Source organism: Pseudorca crassidens, chromosome 14 (genome assembly GCF_039906515.1).
Source record: "Pseudorca crassidens isolate mPseCra1 chromosome 14, mPseCra1.hap1, whole genome shotgun sequence".
Classification (NCBI taxonomy): Eukaryota; Metazoa; Chordata; class Mammalia; order Artiodactyla; family Delphinidae; genus Pseudorca; species Pseudorca crassidens.
The window spans coordinates 14,919,805-14,938,626 of record NC_090309.1 but is presented as its reverse complement, the minus strand read 5'-3'; the positions used below and the strand labels follow the sequence as shown (position 1 = coordinate 14,938,626).

The 18,822-nt window shown below is 39.6% G+C and overlaps 1 long non-coding RNA gene across 1 annotated transcript in view; it reads right to left on the bottom strand.

Annotated features, from left to right (window-relative positions):
- LOC137206008 (uncharacterized) overlaps positions 1-18,822 on the bottom strand; it is a 45,921-nt gene that overhangs the window by 7,336 nt on the left and 19,763 nt on the right. The window lies entirely within an intron of this gene.

The following is an 18,822-nucleotide window of genomic DNA, read 5'->3' as shown; positions in this document are numbered from 1 at the left end:
AAATTCTGTGAATCACACAATGATATTTTATTGTATCTCTTATGTTAAAGTACTAGTTACAGGTGAACATTTAAAATATACCATAATTTGGTCTTTCTAACCTGGCACGCTTTATTGTGTGATAAAGGATCTCCCTAATTCGAAGCAGGCAGGACTGTCTTTGCTGCTGTTTCTAACCCGAAGAGCCAGAAATCCAGCTCCTGGCCTTCAGGGGCTTTACTGTCCAGCCTGAGTTACCAGCTGATGTCTTCAGCTGCTTCTCAAGTCAATCTGTCTTAGAGTCCGGATTCACCTGGACTCAGAATATTCTTCCTTTAACTCCACCTCCCACCTCAACCTTAAATTACTCTTAAATTAAAAAAAAATTATTCAAAAGAGCTTTACTTTTTAAAATTTAGCTTACTAACTGTGCTTGTGCTCTGTCCTTCAACACTTCCCCAATTTTCTGCTCCTCGGTAAGGAAAGCACGCTTGAAACTGTCAGACTTGAAACCACTGTAAGCCCTGCTGACACACTTTTTCATTTTAGGCAACCTCAAAAGAAGTTTAGGTCTCAGAGCATGAACTTCTCGAAGTCAGCCTGGGCACATGTCACTGGCAGATTTGGTGCTTTCCTAACCTTTTTGGTATAAAGGTAAACAATTCTATTACCAGGAGTAATAGTTTTGTAGGATAGCCTATATGTCAAATGCCAGACCCTTCTAAATGCCTCTAGACACTGTCTCCAGAAAAAAAAATTTATTTTTAATTGTGGTGAAATACATGTAACATAAAATTTACCATCTTAGCCGTTTTTAAAGTGTACACTTCCGTAGTGTTAAGTGCATTCACATTGTTATGCAACTGATTTCCAGAACTCTTTTCATCTTGCAAAACTGAAATTCAGTACCCATTGAACAACAGCTCCCCTTTCTCCCCTCCCCCCAGTCCCTGGCAACCACCATTCTTCTCTGTCTCTATGAATTTGACTACTCCAGGAACCTCATATAAATGGAATCATACATTTGTGTAACGGGCTTATATCACTTAGCATAATGTCTTCAGGATTCATCCATGTTGTAGCATGTGTCAGAATTTCCTTCCATTGTAACGCTGAGTAATATTCCATTGCAGGCATGAACACATCATATTTTGTTTATCCATCAGCGGACACTTGGGTTGCTTCCATCTTTTGACTATTGTGAACAATGCTGCTATGAACATGGATGCACAGATATCTTTTCAAGACTCTGCTTTCAATTCTTTTGGATATATACCCAGAAGTGGAATTGCTGTATCATATGCTAATTCTATTTTAAATAATTTGAGGAACCACATACTGCTTTTTATAGTGGATGCATTATTTTATATTCCCATCAACAGCGTACAGGGATTCCAATTTCTCCACACCCTCAACGACACTTACTTTGTTTTGCTTTATTTAATTTTAATATTTATTTATTTATTTATTTATTTTTGGCCATACTGCGAGGCATGTGGGATCTTAGTTCCCTGACCAGAGATCAAACGTGGGATCTTGGCAGTGAAAGTGCGGAGCCCTAACCACTGGACCACCAGGGAATTCCTGTTTTGTTTTGTTTTAATAGTAGCCATCCTAATGGCTATGAAGTGGTATCTCACTGTGGTTTTGGTCTGCATTTCCCTAATCACATCCCCAGTGATATTGAGCATCTTTTCATGTGTTTATTGGTCATTTGTATATCGCCTTTGAAGAAATGGTTTATTCAAGTCCTAGGTCCATTTTTTAATGGAGTTGTTGGTTCTATTTTTTTGTCAAATTGTAGTTTTTTTTTAAATTTTTGAATTGAATTTTATTTATTTTTTTATATAGCAGGTTCTTATTAGTCATCAATTTTATACACATCAGAGTATACATGTCAATCCCAATCGCCCAGTTCATCCCACCACCACCCCACCCCCCGCCGCTTTCCCCGCTTGGTGTCCATACGTTTGTTCTCTACATCTGTGTCTCATTTTCAGCCCTGCAAACTGGTTCATCTGTACCATTTTTCTAGGTTCCACATATATGCGTTAATAAACGGTATTTGTTTTTCTCTTTCTGACTTACTTCACTCTGTATGACAGTCTCCAGATCCATCCACGTCTCTACAAACGACCCAATTTTGTTCCTTTTTATGACTACTATTCCATTGTACATATGTACCACAACTTCTTTATCCACTCGTCTGTCGATGGGCATTTAGGTTACTTCCATGACCCGGCTATTGTAAATAGTGCTGCAATGAACATTGGGGTGCATGTGTCTTTTTGAATTATGGTTTTCTCTGGGTATATGCCCAGTAGTGGGATTGCTGGATCATATGGTAATTCTATTTTTAGTTTTTTAAGGAACCTCCATACTGCTCTCCATAGTGGTTGTATCAATTTACATTCCCACCAACAGTGAAAGAGGGTTCCCTTTTCTCCACACCCTGTCCAGCATTTGTTGTGTGTAGATTTTCTGATGATGCCCTTTCTAACTGGTGTGAGGTGATATCTCACTGTAGTTTTGATTTGCATTTCTCTAATAATTAGTGATGTTGAGCAGCTTTTCATGTGCTTCTTGGCCATCTATATGTCTTCTTTGGAGAAATATCTATTTGGGTCTTCTTCCCATTTTTGGATTGGGTTGTTTGTTTTTTTAATATTGAGCTGCATGAACTGTTTATATATTTTGGAGATTAATCCTTTGTCAGTTGCTACATTTGCAAATATTTTCTCCCATTCTGAGGGTTGTCTTTTCATCTTGTTTATGGTTTCCTTTGCTGTGCAAAAGCTTTGAAGTTTCATTAGGCCCCATTTGTTTATTTTTGTTTTTATTTCCATTACTCTAGGAGGTGGATCAAAAAAGATCTTGCTGTGATTTATGTCAAAGAGGGTTCTTCCTATGTTTTCCTCTAAGAGTTTTATAGTGTCCAGTCTTACATTTAGGTCTCTAATCCATTTTCAGTTTATTTTTGTGTATGGTGTTAGGGAGTGTTCTAATTTCATTCTTTTACATGTAGCTGTCCAGTTTTCCAGCACCACTTATTGAAGAGACTGTCTTTTCTCCATTGTATATCCTTGCCTCCTTTGTCATAGATTACTTGACCATATGTACGTGGGCTTATTTCTGGGCTTTCTATCTTGTTCCATTGATCTATGTTTCTGTTTTTGTGCCAGTACCATATTGTCTTGATTACTGTAGCTTTGTAGTATAGCCTGAAGACAGGGAGTCTGATTCCTCCAGCTCTGTTTTTCTCCCTCAAGACTGCTTTGGCTATTTGGGGTCTTTTGTGTCTCCATACAAATTTTAAGATTTTTTTTGTTCTAGTTCCATAAAAAATGCCATTGGGAATTTGATAGGGATTGCACTGAATCTGTAGATTGCTTTGGGTAGCATAGTCATTTTCACAATAGCGATTCTTCCAATCCTAGAACATGGTATATCTCTCCATCTGTTGGTATTATCTTTAATTTCTTTCATCAGTGTCTTATAGTTTTCTGCATACAGGTCTTTTTGTCTCCCTAGGTAGGTTTATTCCTAGGTATTTTATTCTTTTTGTTGCAATGGTAAATGGGAGTGTTTCCTTAATTTCTCTTTCAGATTTCTCATCATTAGTGTATAGGAATGCAAGAGATTTGCATTCCTATTTTGCATTCCTAATTTGCATAGGAATGCAAATTCCACTATAGGATTTGCATTCCTAATTTGCATAGGAATGCAAATTCCACTATAGGAATTTGCATTCCTATAGTGTATAGGAATGCAAGAGATACATTAATTTTGTATCCTGCAACTTTACCAAATTCATTGATTAGCTCTAGTAGTTTTCTGGTGGCATCTTTAGGATTCTCTATGTATAGTATCATGTCATCTGCAAACAATGAGAGTTTTACTTCTTCTTTTCCAATTTGTATTACTTTCCTTTCTTTTTCTTCTCTGATTGCTGTGGCTAGGACTTCCAAAACTATGTTGAATAATAGTGGCGAGAGTGGACATCCTTGTCTTGTTCCTGATCTTAGAGGAAATGCTTTCAGTTTTTCACCATTGAGAATGATGTTTGCTGTGGGTTTGTCATATATGACAAACCTTCATTATGTTGAGGTAGGTTCCCTCTATGCCCACTTTCCGGAGAGTTTTTATCATAAATCGGTGTTGAATTTTGTCAAAAGCTTTATCTGCATCTATTGAGATGATCATATGGTTTTTCTTCTTCAATTTGTTAATATGGTGTATCATATGGATTGATTTGCATATATTGAAGAATCCTTGCATCCCTCGGATAAATCCCACTTGATCATGGTGTATGATCCTTTTAATGTGTTGTTGGATTCTGTTTGCTAGTATTTTGTTGAGGATTTTTGCATCTATATTCATCAGTGATATTGGTCTGTAATTTTCTTTTTTTGTAGTGTCTTTGGCTTTGGTATCAGGGTGATGGTGGCCTCATAGAATGAGTTTGGAAGTGTTCCTTCCTACACAAGTTTTTGGAAGAGTTTGAGAAGGATAGGTGTTAGCTCTTATCTAAATGTTTGATAGAATTCACCTGTGAAGCCATCTGGTCCTGGACTTTTGTTTATTGGAAGTTTTTTTTTTTTTTTTTTTTTTTTGCTGTACGCAGGCCTCTCACTGTTGTGGCCTCTCCCGTTGCGGAGCACAGGCTCCAGATGCGCAGGCTCAGTAGCCATGGCTCACGGGCCCAGCCGCTCCACGGCACATGGGATCTTCCCAGACTGGGGCACGAACCCGTGTCCCCTGCATTGGCAGGCGGACTCTCAACCACTGCGCCACCAGGGAAGCCCTTGTTGGAAGATTTTTAATCACAGTTTCAATTTCATTACCTGTGATTGGTCTGTTCATATTTTCTATTTCTTCCTGGTTCAGACTTGGAAGGTTATACCTTTGTAAGAATTTGTCCATTTCTTCCAGGTTTTCCATTTTATTGGCATAGAGTTGGTTGTAGTAGTCTCTTAGGATGCTTTGTATTTCTGCAGTGTCTGTTGTAACTTCTTTTTCATTTCTAATTTTATTGATTTGAGTCCTCTCCCTCTTTTTCTTGATGAGTCTGGCTAATGGTTTATCAATTTTGTTTATCTTCTCAAAGAACCTTCTTTTAGTTTTATTGATCTTTGCCATTGTTTTCTTTGTTTCTATTTCATTTATTTCTGCTCTGATCTTTATGATTTCTTTCCTTCTGCTATCTTTGGGTTTTGTTTGTTCTTCTTTCTCTAGTTCCTTTAGGTGTAAGGTTAGATTGTTTACTTGAGGTTTTTCTTGTTTCTTGAGGTAGGCTTGTATAGCTAAGAACTTCCCTCTTAGAACTGCTTTTGTTGCATCCCATAGGTTTTGGATCATCGTGTTTTCATTGTCATTTGTCTCTAGGTAGTTTTTGATTTCCTCTTTGATTTCTTCAGTGATTTCTTGGTTACTTAGTAATGTATTGTTTAGCCTCCATGTGTTTGTGTTTTTTACATTTTTTCCCTGTAATTCATTTCTAATCTCATAGCCTTGCGGTCAGAAAAGATGCTTGATACGATTTCAATTTTCTTAAATTTACTGAGGCTTGATTTGTGACCCAAGATGTGATTTATCCTGCAGAATGTTCCGTGCGCACTTGAGAAGAAAGTGTAGTCTGCTGTTTTTGGATGGAATGTCCTATATATATCAATTAAATCTATCTGGTCTATTGTGTCATTTAAAGCTTCTGTTTCCTTATTTATTTTCATTTTGGATGATCTGTCCATTGGTGTAAGTGAGGTGTTAAAGTGCCCCACTATTATTGTGTTACTGTCGATTTCCTCTTTTATAGCTGTTAGCAGTTGCCTTATGTATTGAGGTGCTCCTATGTTGGGTGCATATATATTTATAATTGTTCTAGCTTCTTCTTGGATTGATCCCCTGATCATTATGTAGTGTCCTTCCTTGTCTCTTGTAACATTATTTATTTTAACGTCTATTTTATCTGCTATGAGTATTGCAACTCCAGCTTTCTTTTGATTTCCATTTGCATGGAATATCTTTTGCCATTCCCTCACTTTCAATCTGAATGTGTCCCTAGGTCTGAAGTGGGTTTCTTGTAGACAGCATATAGATGGGTCTTGTTTTTGTATCCATTCAGCAAGCCTGTGTCTTTTGGTTGGAGCATTTAATCCATTCACGTTTAGGGTAATTATCGGTATGTATGTTCCTATGATCATTTTCTTAATTGTTTGGGGTTTGTTTCCATAGGTCCTTTTCTTCTTTTGTGTTTCCCACTTAGAGAAGTTCCTTTAGCATTTGTTGTAGTGCTGGTTTGGTGGTGCTGAATTCTCTTAGCTTTTGCTTGTCTGTAAAGCTTTTGATTTCTCCATCGAATCTGAATGAGATCCTTGCTGGGTAGAGTAATCTTGGTTGCAGATTCTTCCCTTTCATCACTTTAAGTATATGGTGCCGCTCCCTTCTGGCTTGTAGAGTTTCTGCTGAGAAATCAGCTGTTAACCTTATGGGAGTTCCCTTGTATGCTCTTTGTTGTTTTTCCCTTGCTGCTTTTCATAATTTTTCTTTGTCTTTAATTTTTGCCAATTTGATTACAACATGTCTTGGCGTGTTTCTCCTTGGGTTTATCCTGTATGCGACTCTCTGTGCTTCCTGGACTTGGATGGCTATTTCCTTCCCATGTTAGGGAAGTTTTCAACTATAATCTCTTCAAATATTTTCTCAGGTCCTTTCTCTCTCTCTTCTCCTTCTGGGACCCCTATAATGCAAATGTTGTTGCGTTTAATGTTGTCCCAGAGGTCTCTTAGGCTGTCTTCATTCTTTTTTTTTTTTTTTTTTTTTTGCGGTACACAGGCCTCTCACTGCTGTGGCCTCTCCCGCTGCAGAGCACAGGCTCCGGATGCGCAGGCCCAGCGGCCATGGCTCGTGGGTCCAACCACTCCGCAGCATGTGGGATCCTCCCAGACCGGGGCACGAACCCATGTCCCCTGAATCGGCAAGCGGACTCTCAACCACTGCGCCACCAGGGAAGCCCTGTCTTCATTCTTTTCATTCTTTTTTCTTTATTCTGTTCCACAGCAGTGAATTCCTTCCAGGTCATTTATCCGTTATTCTGCCTCAGTTATTCTGCTATTGATTCCTTCTAGTGTAGTTTTCATTTCAGTTATTGTATTGTTCATCTCTGTTTGTTTGTTCTTTAATTTTTCTAGGTCTTTGTTAAACATTTCTTGCATCTTCTCAATCTTTGCCTCCATTCTTTTTCCGAGGTCCTGGATCATCTTCCCTATCATTATTCTGAATTCTTTTTCTGGAAGGTTGCCTATCTCCACTTCATTTAGTTGTTTTTCTGGGGTTTTATCTTGTTCCTTCATGTGGTACATAGCCCTCTGCCTTTTCATCTTGTCTATCTTTCTGTGAATGTGGTTTTTGTTCCACGGACTGCAAGATTGTCATTCTTCTTGCTTCTCTGTAGTTCTTTATATACTGGATATCAACCCTTTATCAGATATCTGATTTGCAAATATTTTCTCCCATTCCATGGGTTGCTTTTTCATTCTGTTGACTGTGTCTTTAATAAACAGAAATTTTAAATTTTGGTGTAATCTAATTTATATATGTTTTACTTTTGTTGTCTGTGTATTTGCTGTTACATCTAAGCAATCATTATCAAATCCAACACCATGAAGCTTTTACCCTATGTTTTCTTCTAAGAGTCTTATAGTTTCAGCTTTTACATTTAGGTCTTTCATCCATTTTCAGTTAATTTTTTTAATATCATATAAGGTAAGGCTCTTTTGTTTTAAAAGCAAAATTTTTTTCCTGATTATAAACTTCATGTTCATTGTAGAAAACTTAGAAAAGCATAAGCAAAATAAAAAACATCCCTAGTCAGTGATGTGCTGATAAAACTGCTTGATTTACAGTGTTTGCCAATTTCTGTGGTATAAATACTCCCACCATGGTCAATTTCAACCAACTTCAAAATGCAGAGTAGGAAAGAGATGTGCACAACTGGCTGTCACACCACTGCCACTAATCCACCACCTGGCCATAGCCATAGCTCAAGTACATGGGAGTCACTCATAGCTATACAGTGGCCTTACCCACTTTCATTGCAGCTGGGAGTTCATGTGACCTAATGACTTAGTGCTGGCAAATGAGATTGAGAGGAAGCCTTTTTAGGGGAATTTGGGAAAAATTTTCTGATAAGTTTAAGAAGCATGCTAATGAGGCCCTTCTCTGCCTCCCCTTTGTTCCCTTGTTTCCTGCCTTTGGATATGATATCTTATGTGATGCTTGGAGCTAATGGAGCCACGTTGTGACTATGAGGAGAAGACCGTGACAATTTTAGAGATACCGACTCAGCACCTGGACTTTGTGGAACTACTAAAGTAAATCTTGGAAATGTCCATGTTCAGATTTCTTGTATAAATAACAGATATTTTTTCTGGTTAAGCCAGGAATAAGCATCCTCTTTGAGGGCCAGATAATAAATATTTTAAGCTTTGCAGCCCATACATTGTCTCTCACAACAACTCAACTTGACTGTTATAGCATGAACACAGTGATAGACAATGTGTAAAGGAATGAGCATGGATGTGTTCCAATAAGACTATTAGGGACACTGAAATTTGGATTTCATAAAATCTTAACATGTCACAAAGTCTTACTCTTCTTTTGACTTTTGCTCAATAATTTAAAAATTTAAAAACCATTCTTAGCTCTTGCACTCTACAAAAACAGGTGAAGTCTAGATTTGGCCTGCAGACCATAGTTTGCTCACCCCTGGGTTAAGCCCCACTAGTTGGGTATTCTGTTACTGCAACTAAAAGCAGTCCTAGTCCTAGTTTTTTTTTTTTAATTTATTTTTGGCTGCGTTGGGTTTTCATTGCTGCCCACGGGCTTTCTCTAGTTGCGGCGAGCGGGGGCTACTCTTCGTTGCAGTGTGTGGGCTTCTCATTGCGGTGGCTTCTCTTATTGTGGAGCATGGGCTCCAGGCGTGCGGGCTTCGGTAGCTGTGGCTCAAGGGTTCTAGAGTGCAGGCTCAGTAGTTGTGGTGCACGGGCTTAGTTGCTCCTCGGCATGTGGGATCTTCCCAGACCAGGGCTTGACCCCGTGTCCCCTGCATTGGCTGTTGGATTCTTAACCACTGCACCACCAGGGAAGCCCCCTAGTCCTAGTTTTTAAAGGACTGTCCTTAAACACACATGTCGTGAGCCTCATCCACTTTTAACACAGAGGAGTCAGAGATGTGGCGCTGGTTTCCCCCTTAGTTGGTTTTCCCTAACATTAATCAACACACACCAAAAACACATTGAACATGTTGAGACCGGGATAACATAATTTGGAGCATAAACTGGGACTGGGATATGCATGAGTGTCTCTGGCAGCTCATTTGCCTGAGTGATTGAGCAGACTTCTGGGAAAACTCTCATCCCAAAATACCACTAAGTTACTAACTCATGACCATCTTGGCCCACTAAAAAAAAACTCTGGTCAAGGGAGGAGAGGGGCACAGTGTGTCTCAGACTAGAAATACAAAAATAGAAAAAACTTTTTATTTTTCAAATTTGTGTGGCCATAAGTAGCTTTAGGGCCCTCCAGTGAACATCACACAGTAGGGATGAACTAGGTTTTTCCTCATCCTGCAATAGAACATTCTGCTGTGTTAGCATCACAAAGCACCAGCATCTCCCAGAGCCTAGTGGTCCCAGAAGATACCTGGTGGGGGACTCAGGACAGTCCTCATGCCAGAGAGGAGCCCGTGTATTCCCAAGTCTTTGTGAGCCACCCGGAAAGACTTCCGGAAAGTCTTGATGACCACTTTGCAGGGACTGGTGTTGCACGGCTAGTGTGTAAGAGAGAACCAGGTTCAAGCACAAGGGGTGGGGGACAAATAATGCATCTTGGCCTTCTTACTCAAGTCAGTGTTTCTCCCTTGGCCTTCCTTTTCGGTGCCCTCTCAGAGACCTCCCCAGTGTCCCTCTGCCTGCCCCAGCTTCTCCCTCATCGAATCCAGCAGCAGCAGAGAATCACAGGTTTCCTGTGGACACTCAGCTCCTACCTCAGGAGATGTGAGGGGCTTTTTCTCTCCTGTCCTCTCCCTCTGACTTCTGCCTTCATGACTGACCAACAAGATGGGGGACATAGAAAGATCCCCAGATTTCAACCTGTTATTTTCTATCTGTAAGTAGAGCCTAAAGAACTATGTGTCTCGAGCCCCTTTCTTAGGGACTCTCCTTGCCCATCTCCATAACTGCGGGAGTTGCCATGTTACTAAAACATGACTCCACCTCCTGCCACATTATTGGTCCTGGTTGGGACAAGGGTCTACTCCCAGGCCAATCGTGGTGCTCTGCTCTCCTTGGCAAAATTAGTTGGTCTAGAAGGGGCACCTGACTGATGCTTAGTTCCCCAGAGTTTTTGAGATAAGGTTTGAGAGAATCAAATGTATTTCTTTACAGAAATTTAAAACAACCAAAAGTCGGCAGAAATCAATTAATATTTCCCTCCTGAAATCCCCTAAAACGGCAGTGGAGGAATTTGTAAAATCGTATAAAGGAACAAGGACACAGGGAACAGGAGAGGAGACATAGCAACAGAATTTTGGAAGCTGGAGAGCAGATGGTCGAATGATAACTGAATCAGAAGACCTGAGAAAGCTGAGTCCCAAACTGGCTGTGGGAAAAGCCAAGAGACAATCCCCAAAAAGCCTGAGATTGGAGGCGCCAGGTACCACTCACTCAAAGTAAGGTGGTCTTAAAGGTGGTCTTAAAAGTGGTCTTAAAAACGGGAGGACTGATTAAATGTCTATTGAAGAAGCAACCAGACCACCAACCCTCCCCCAACAGTCCTTAGTGAGTTCCCGTCCCTCCTCCTACCCCAGCAGAAGATACTAAGACTTCCACTAGGAAAGGGTAAAACAGGTTTTCTGGACTGGGAGACCTCAGTCACCGTTGAGGGCATAGGTGTCATATGGGAGACAGGAGGTTTAAGGAGGGACATTCTACATACTAAATGAGGAGACCATCTCTCTTCCACCATTTTTCTTTTTTCTTTTGGCCTGGCCATGCAGCATGTGGGATCTTAGTTCCCTGACCAAGACAGAACCCACGTCCCCTGCAGTGGAAGCGCAGAGTCTTAACCACTTGACCGCCAGGGAAGCCCCTCTCCCCAATTTTGCAACGAGAGCTGGCAGTCAGACTTATTCCCTCTGGGCAAGAGACTGGGAGAAACTTTTCTGGGAAATCTGACCAAGCCAAGAAAGACCTATGGGTACTGAGAGAGGTTTCCCAATGAATCGGCCTCAACAGATCACTCTACAGTGAAGTCGCCAGTTGACCTGCCCCCGCTATTACGCACATGAGGCTTCCAGTTAGCTTTTCTGTGCCCCACTCTTAAATATGTGTGCAATCAAGACGTCCCCAGGATGATGGCCAAGTGAGGCCCCAAGACCATCCTATACAGCAGGCTGAAAGAGCAGCCAGCCCATACAGACTGGATCAGGTCAAAGGCACTAGGCGAAATTTCTTCAAGAGGATGAAACTGATGGAACACGCATTACATATGGACACACTGGGAGATTTATACCACTCTGGTAGGAGTCGGGAGTTTGGGATTGAATTAGCAATAACTACACTGAAAACCAAGCAAATGAAAAACAAGGCATTTAGTAACTCTGGGGATAATAGAATTGTGCAGTAAAGGGAACCTATTCTGTTGGGATGATTGAGAGGGTAGGGTGAAGGGGGGAAGGGTGGCAGTCAGTTCTCACCCTCCGTAGTGAGAAGTCAATACACAGTGCCTAGAACTCTTTCATGGGTTCCAAGAGCAACACCAATCGATTCTATTGAATTCTCTGCTTTTGCTTAAGGTCGTCAGAGTTCTCTGCTATTGCTTGAAACTGAAAAAATCATAGCTAAACTGTTAGCCATGTGACCTCTGGCTAGTCACTTCCCATCACTGGGTCTCAAGCTCCCCATTCCTATAACAAGCTCCTCTTCTTGGATTTGTACACCTTTTAACAGTCAACTTTAGGGACTTCCCTGGTGGTCCAGTGGGTAAGACTCTGAGCTCCCAATGCAAGGGGCCCGGGCTCGATCCCTGGTCAGGGAACTAGATCCTGCATGCATGCTGCAACTAAAAGGTCTCGTGTGCCACAACAAAGAGCCTGCGTGCCACAACTAAGACTCGGAGCAACCTAAATAAATGAATAAATATTAAAAACAAACAGTCAACTTCCTTCACGTCCTCTCTCCCCTGCTCAGCCTTCCTACCAGTATCTGTCACACCCATTTACCAAAACTAAATTTCCTTTGGAGGTGAGTGCCCTAGTCTATATTGTATCACAGTGAAAGATGCTGGGAAACAATGAATGGAGGGAACCTGCCAGGAAATTCCTGGGGGAGGGGCTGGGGGAGAAAGGAACTTGGAGTTTCTTGTATTTAGGTGTGATTCTACTGCTCCCTGATCTTGTTTTTTGTTTGTTTGTTTTGTTTTGGTGGCTCCACATGCCTAGCGGGATCTTAGTTCCCCGACCAGGGATTGAACCCAGGCCACAGCAGTGAAAGCAAGGAGTCCTAACCACTGGACCGCCAGGGAGTTTCCCTGCTCCCCCATCTTGGACTTTCAGCTTGAATTGTCCACACTTCAAATTGCAAGTTGATTTATTTATAAGTTTTATCTCACCTACATCTTAGACAAATTGGAATCAAATTTACAAAATTAATAAAATATAGGCAAAGACAATTAAAAACTACAGACCAAAACTCAAGTAAAAAGGTCAGAGAAATGACTGTTTCAAAGGACCTGTGATGATGGGAGGAGCTTCAAGATGGCAGAAGAGTAAGACGCGGAGATCACCTTCCTCCGCACAGATACATCAGAAATACAAAGGACCTGTGATGATAAATTGATGGAATGAAGTGCTAAATTTTGTTCCAAGTTTGTTGGGACAAAATAGAAATCACATAATTTTGGAGTTACTCCATAATCGAAAAATATTTATTCACTACTGATCATTCTGGATTATATTTGGCTGCATATAACAGAAAAAAAGCGAATAACAGTTTTTTTGTTTTTTTTGTTTTTTTTTGAGGGTAAAGGAGGTCTGAAGTTGGGAAACCAGGGTTAGTCTGGCGCCTTTCTGGTCATCAAGGGCCCAAGATCCCTTATTGTTCAATAAGGCTGTTCAAGCTACAGCTACCACATTCCAGGTAGAAGTAAAGATGAAAAGAAGGGTATTTCCTTTCTATTTTAAGGAGACTTCCAGGAAACTTCATCTAATACTTCCACTTACATTTTAATGTGCTGAACTTAATGACGTGAACACACCCAGCAATAAAGGAATATGGGAAAGTGTTTCAGCTGGATCGTGAAGGAATGCTGAGGTAGGCACCTTGCAATTTCTGCTACAAACACTCATTATGTGGAAGGTGCTTCCGGCCCAAAGAACTAAAGATGAAGACGATGCAGTCCTTGTCCTTAAGGAACTCACAGATTTGGGGAAGACCCTAATAATCAACTGGATTATTATACCATTAGAAAAGAACATTTTCTAAAGATGTAAACAAAGAAATGTGGGAAGAGAAATGAGGTAGCAATGAGCTCTGTCTAGAGAGACAGGGAAGATTTATAGAGAAGGTAACAGTTGAGCTGGCCCTTAAACAGAATAGAAATACAGAGCAAAGAGAAAGCATTCCGTGTGCAGGAAGGAGCATGCACAAAGAGAAACATTAAAACAGATGGATTCTCTGGGGGGTAATTTGGATTCTTCTTGTATGTCTTTAAAATAGGGTTGTCAGAGTCCTGATAGAAGATTAGGCCAAAGTAAGGTGAAAACAGGTCCCCCAAACTCCATAGAATGAAGGTTGGTCATTCTGGAGGGAATAGGAAGCCCTGGAGGTTTATAAGCAGGGATATCACGGGAGCAGATCCTATGTTCAAAAAAGAACAATGGAATGAGAGAAATAATGAACCAAAAGTGGTGTGTGTGGGGGACATGGGAAGCAAAGTGACCGACTAAGGGGCAAGCTAATTGTTCAAGCGATCTGCATTAAGGGCCTGAACTAGTCAGGAGAGCACATGGGGATGGGAAGGAGGGAATGGTTTAGAGAGACCAAAGTTGACTTATCGCAGGTTGGATGTGGAGAATGAGGAAAAAGCGGAGACAACCAGAGGAGTCTCAGGTGTCTAGTTAACCCCTCAGGAGCTTCTGATTCTCAGTCTCTTCTACCTTCTTTAAAAAACAAGGTGCTACCACATGCCTGGTACTCTTCTCTGTGCTGGGAATTCACAGGTGGGCAAGACTTCCTGCCCTCATGGAACTCATGTCTTGCAGGGAGGGGTACAAATTAACTGAGCAATTTAAATACAGTGTGGGGTTAGGAACAAACATGCATCATGAGGAGGCAACTTTAAGAAGCAGAGTCTAGAGAAAATCATTGATGAATGGCAAACAAACATGGGAATCAGGGTTAGACCTGTCCATTACAGGGTAGTCACCTGGACGCTGGGCTGTACTGAGGGTTCTTTAGAAGATCCAATGCCCAACCCCACCCCCGCCCCCACGCCCGGCAGCCAGTCTCTAGGGGCATATATAATAATCTACATCTTTAGTTAGTGCGGACGTTTCCTCCAGGCACCTGAGAGGAAAGTTCAAAGTTCATCTGGCCTGCAATAACTTTCTGTGATAGTGAGGGTGTGGGGAGGGAAAACTTTCTTTCGGAACTGTAGGTGGGAATGTGTAACTAGCTAGGCCTTTCTGGACGGCAACTTGGCAATAAATATAAAACACCTTGGGAATATACATTCCCTTGACCCACTGATTCTTCTAGAAATCTAACTCAAAGAAATAACTTAGGATGTAAGCAAACTGTTTATATTAGCAAAAAATTAGAAATGAACTTCTTGTCTTACCATAGAGAATTTGCCAAGCAAATTCATCCGGTTGAATTCCATTCAGCCATTAATAGCCAATTATATTTATAATTGAACTAGAATGTACTATTTTAGTATATGGGTTACTTAAATCATGATATGCTTAAGGCAAAGAACAGATTAATGAAGTACATTACAAATATATTTGTGAAATGATACCTTGGAATAGCAACAGACTGACACCCAGAAAACCTCATAATCCGGAAGATCTAATAACTGACATTTTCTAAGTCTGATCTATGCTTGATTATTGAACTTTTACTGTATTATAAAAATTCGAAGCATGCAAAACTTGCAAGAAGAAGAGTAAAACCAAAAAAAATTTGATCCCAATTCCATCACTCAGAGACAATTTGCTACTGACAGTTAGGGACCATCCTTCCAGATGTTTCTGTATACAAACATACGGATAAGAATGAGAATGAAAGCAAGTGTGTGTTTGTTCTTTTGCGTGTAGGTGAGAAACAGAAATAGTTATACAGAGAATGGAAATACCCACGATAGCATCACAAAAAATGGGATCACATTTTTCTTTTAAACAAAGTCGAATGTTTATCAGGAGAAAAAACTTGAAGGAATTCTTGAACTTCAGAAAATATTTCTTGACACCAAGATATACAGCTTCCTAAAAATAGTCCTTTTTCTTAAAAAAGGACAACATTAAGATTTTTGAGTCATTTTTAAAAACAACATTTCAATTTTAGACAATATTGATTGACTTCCAGCCAAGACCACACGAGGTAATCAACACACGTATTTTCTCCCATTTCCTCTCCCCTTGCCTCCTCCTTTTAATTTTTTTGGTTGTATCATTTTCACATAGGAAAGATTAATGATATTTACATCCCATCCTTTTACCACAATTCCCAAAGCTGTCTGATCGGTTCTGTATTTAAGTGGATCTGGTCCTTCTTATTGTTCTTTTACCATGACTTTTCCATTTCTATTTTTGGAGTCAACCCTTCATTTCGTCATCAAGTAGTCTTTTTTTCATATCTGTCTCATGGATTCTTGCATGCTTCAAAGGGCCTGTGTCTTTATACTTAAAGGGCAAATTGGGTAAAAATTCTTGTGTCATTCTTTCCCTCACATCTTTCGAGACATTGCTCCTTTGTCTTCTGACTTTGAGTGTTGCTTTAGGGGAAGCCTAAGGATACTGATCTTACTCTTTGTACATGACTTGCTTCTTCTACTTGGACACTCTTAAGATACTTTATCTCTGAAATTCAGCAACTTCATCAATATATACCTTAATCAGTGTATTATTTAGGATATAAATTCAGACAGAAACCCAAAATAACAGTGGCTTTAAGACAGACTGTACTTGTTTCTCATTGAATGATATAAACTGATACAGCAGCAATGCTTTAATGAAACTGCCAGGAATTCAGGCTCTTTCTGTTTTGGTGCTCTACCATTCCTAGAGTGTTGTCCTTGCCCACATACACCAAGAAGAATATTCTAGTCAACAGAAAGGGAAAAAGAGATAAGGGAATATCCTTTCCTTTAAGGATATACCCAGAAGTGCAAATATTAATCTTTTGCTCACATCCCATTGGACAGAACTTGGTCATATGACCCGATCTAACTGCAAGGAATACTGGGAAATATAGTCTTAATTCTCGATGACCATTCTACAATTATGGAAGAAGGGAGAATGAATACTGGAGGAAAAACGAGCAATCCTTGTTATGATCCATCTGACTCAGTTTTTTCCTAGGATATGGTCTGTCCTTTTAATCTGTAGATTCAAATCTTTATTTCAGGAAATTTTTCTTCTATAACATCTGTGAATACCTGTTCTATTCTATTTATTGTGTTTTCTACCTTAGGAATGTGTGTCTTTTTAATTTTAACCTTTGTATCTATATTTGACTTCTTTGTACATGTCTTCCATTTTAATAATCTTTCCTCTAAATATTTTTACAAGGCTTTTCTCTGTTTCATTTTGTTTTCATTTGTGTTCTCAATTGTATTCATTCAGAAAACCATTTCAGTTCTATTTATTCCAGTTTATATTGCTCCTAATATATAGTTATCCCTGTGATGTTGCTGGGTTTTTTTTTTTTCTTCTTCCTTTCTTTCAAAACTAGGCCAGCCTGCTTTGCATCTCCTTCTGTCTCCTTAGAATCTCTTCCTTGCACTCTTGCATCTTTCCTTGAGCTCTCTTGTCAAACAGAAACCATTTCATCTCCCATTCTTTGAGGTCATGGAGACTTATTCGTTGGACTCTGTTTCCTGAAGTAATCTCCCTTTTTTCCTTTTTTAAAATGTATTTATTTTTAATTGAAGTATAGCTGATTTACAATGTTGTGTTAATTTCCACTGTACAGCAAAGTGACTCAGTTATACACATATATACATTCTTTTTGATATTCTTTCCCATTATGGTTTATCCCAGGATATTGAATATAGTTCCCTGTGTGATACAGTAAGACCTTGTTTTTTATCCATTCTATATATAATAGTTTGCATCTATTGTACTAACCCCAAACTCCCAAGTCCATCCCTTCCCCATCCCTCCTCCCCCTTGGCAAGCACAAGTCTGTTTCCTATGTCTGTGAGTCTGTTTCTATATCGTAGATAGGTTCATTTGTGTCATTTTAGATTCCACATATAAGTTATACCATATGGTATCTGTCTTTCTCTTTCTGACTTATAAGTAATCCCCTTTTGATGTATGTTTTTCGTCTGCTTTTTGCTTCCGTGTCTCTCCTTTGAGGGGATGTGAGGGCCACTTAAGATCTATGAGCAGAGTAAGGGAAGGGGACTGGAGAGGTTCCACCATTCAGGAGACACACTTGATTTTTTTTTTTGGCCCCATTTTTAACATTGTGATATTTATACTGCCAGACAGATTCATGCACAATTTTTCCTTACAAAATGAGATGACAATATACATACTATTCTGCAATCTGTGTTTTTCATGTCATATATCACAAAAATGTTTTTATGGCATTAAATATATTTCTCCCACATTATTTAAGTAGTTACATTGCATTCTATTGGCATGATATATCATATTTTTTAACCCAACCTCTATTGGTGGACATTTCTATTGTTTCGAGTAATTTACTATTGTAATCAAACTGATGCATAAGTTAAAATCTTTTATTTTGACTCTCTAGATTTAAAGCTAAAGTTGTGGAGGATTTTATAGGTTCCCACTCTCTCTTTTTTATTAAGATATAATTCACTTGTCATTAAATCTACCCTTTAAAAGTATAACTCTGTACTTCAAGACTGTATAACTCAGCGGTTTTTAGTATATTCACGGAGTTGTGCAACCATCACTATCTATTTTCATCACCCCAAAAAGAAACCCCATATCAATTAGCAGTCACCCACATACCTCTGTCCTCCTAGCTCCTGGCAACCTCTAATCTACTTTGTCTCTATAGATATGCCTATTCTGGACATTTCATATAAGTGGAATTATATAATAAGTAGTCCTTTGTAACTGGCTACTTTCACTTAACATAATGTCTTCAAACTTCCCCCACATTGTAGCATATATCCTTTTATGGCCAAATAACATTTCATTGTATTAATATACCACATTTAGCTTATCCATTCATCGGCTGATGGACATTTGGGTTGTTTCCACCTTCTCGGTATTATGAAAATATTGCTATGAACATTTGTGTACAAGTTTTTGAGTGGACATATGCTTTTTTAAAAAATTTTTATTAGAGTACAGTTGATTTACAATGTTGTGTTAGTTTCTGTTGTACAGCAAAGTGTATCAGTTATACATATAGCCACTCTTTTTTATTTTATTTTATTTCCATTTTTTGGCCACGCCTTGCAGAATGTGGTATCTTAGTTCCCCAACCAGGGATCGAACCTGTGCCCTCTGCAGTGGAAGCACGGAGTCATAACCACTGGACCACCAGGGAAGTCCTTATACACTCTTTTTGAGATTCT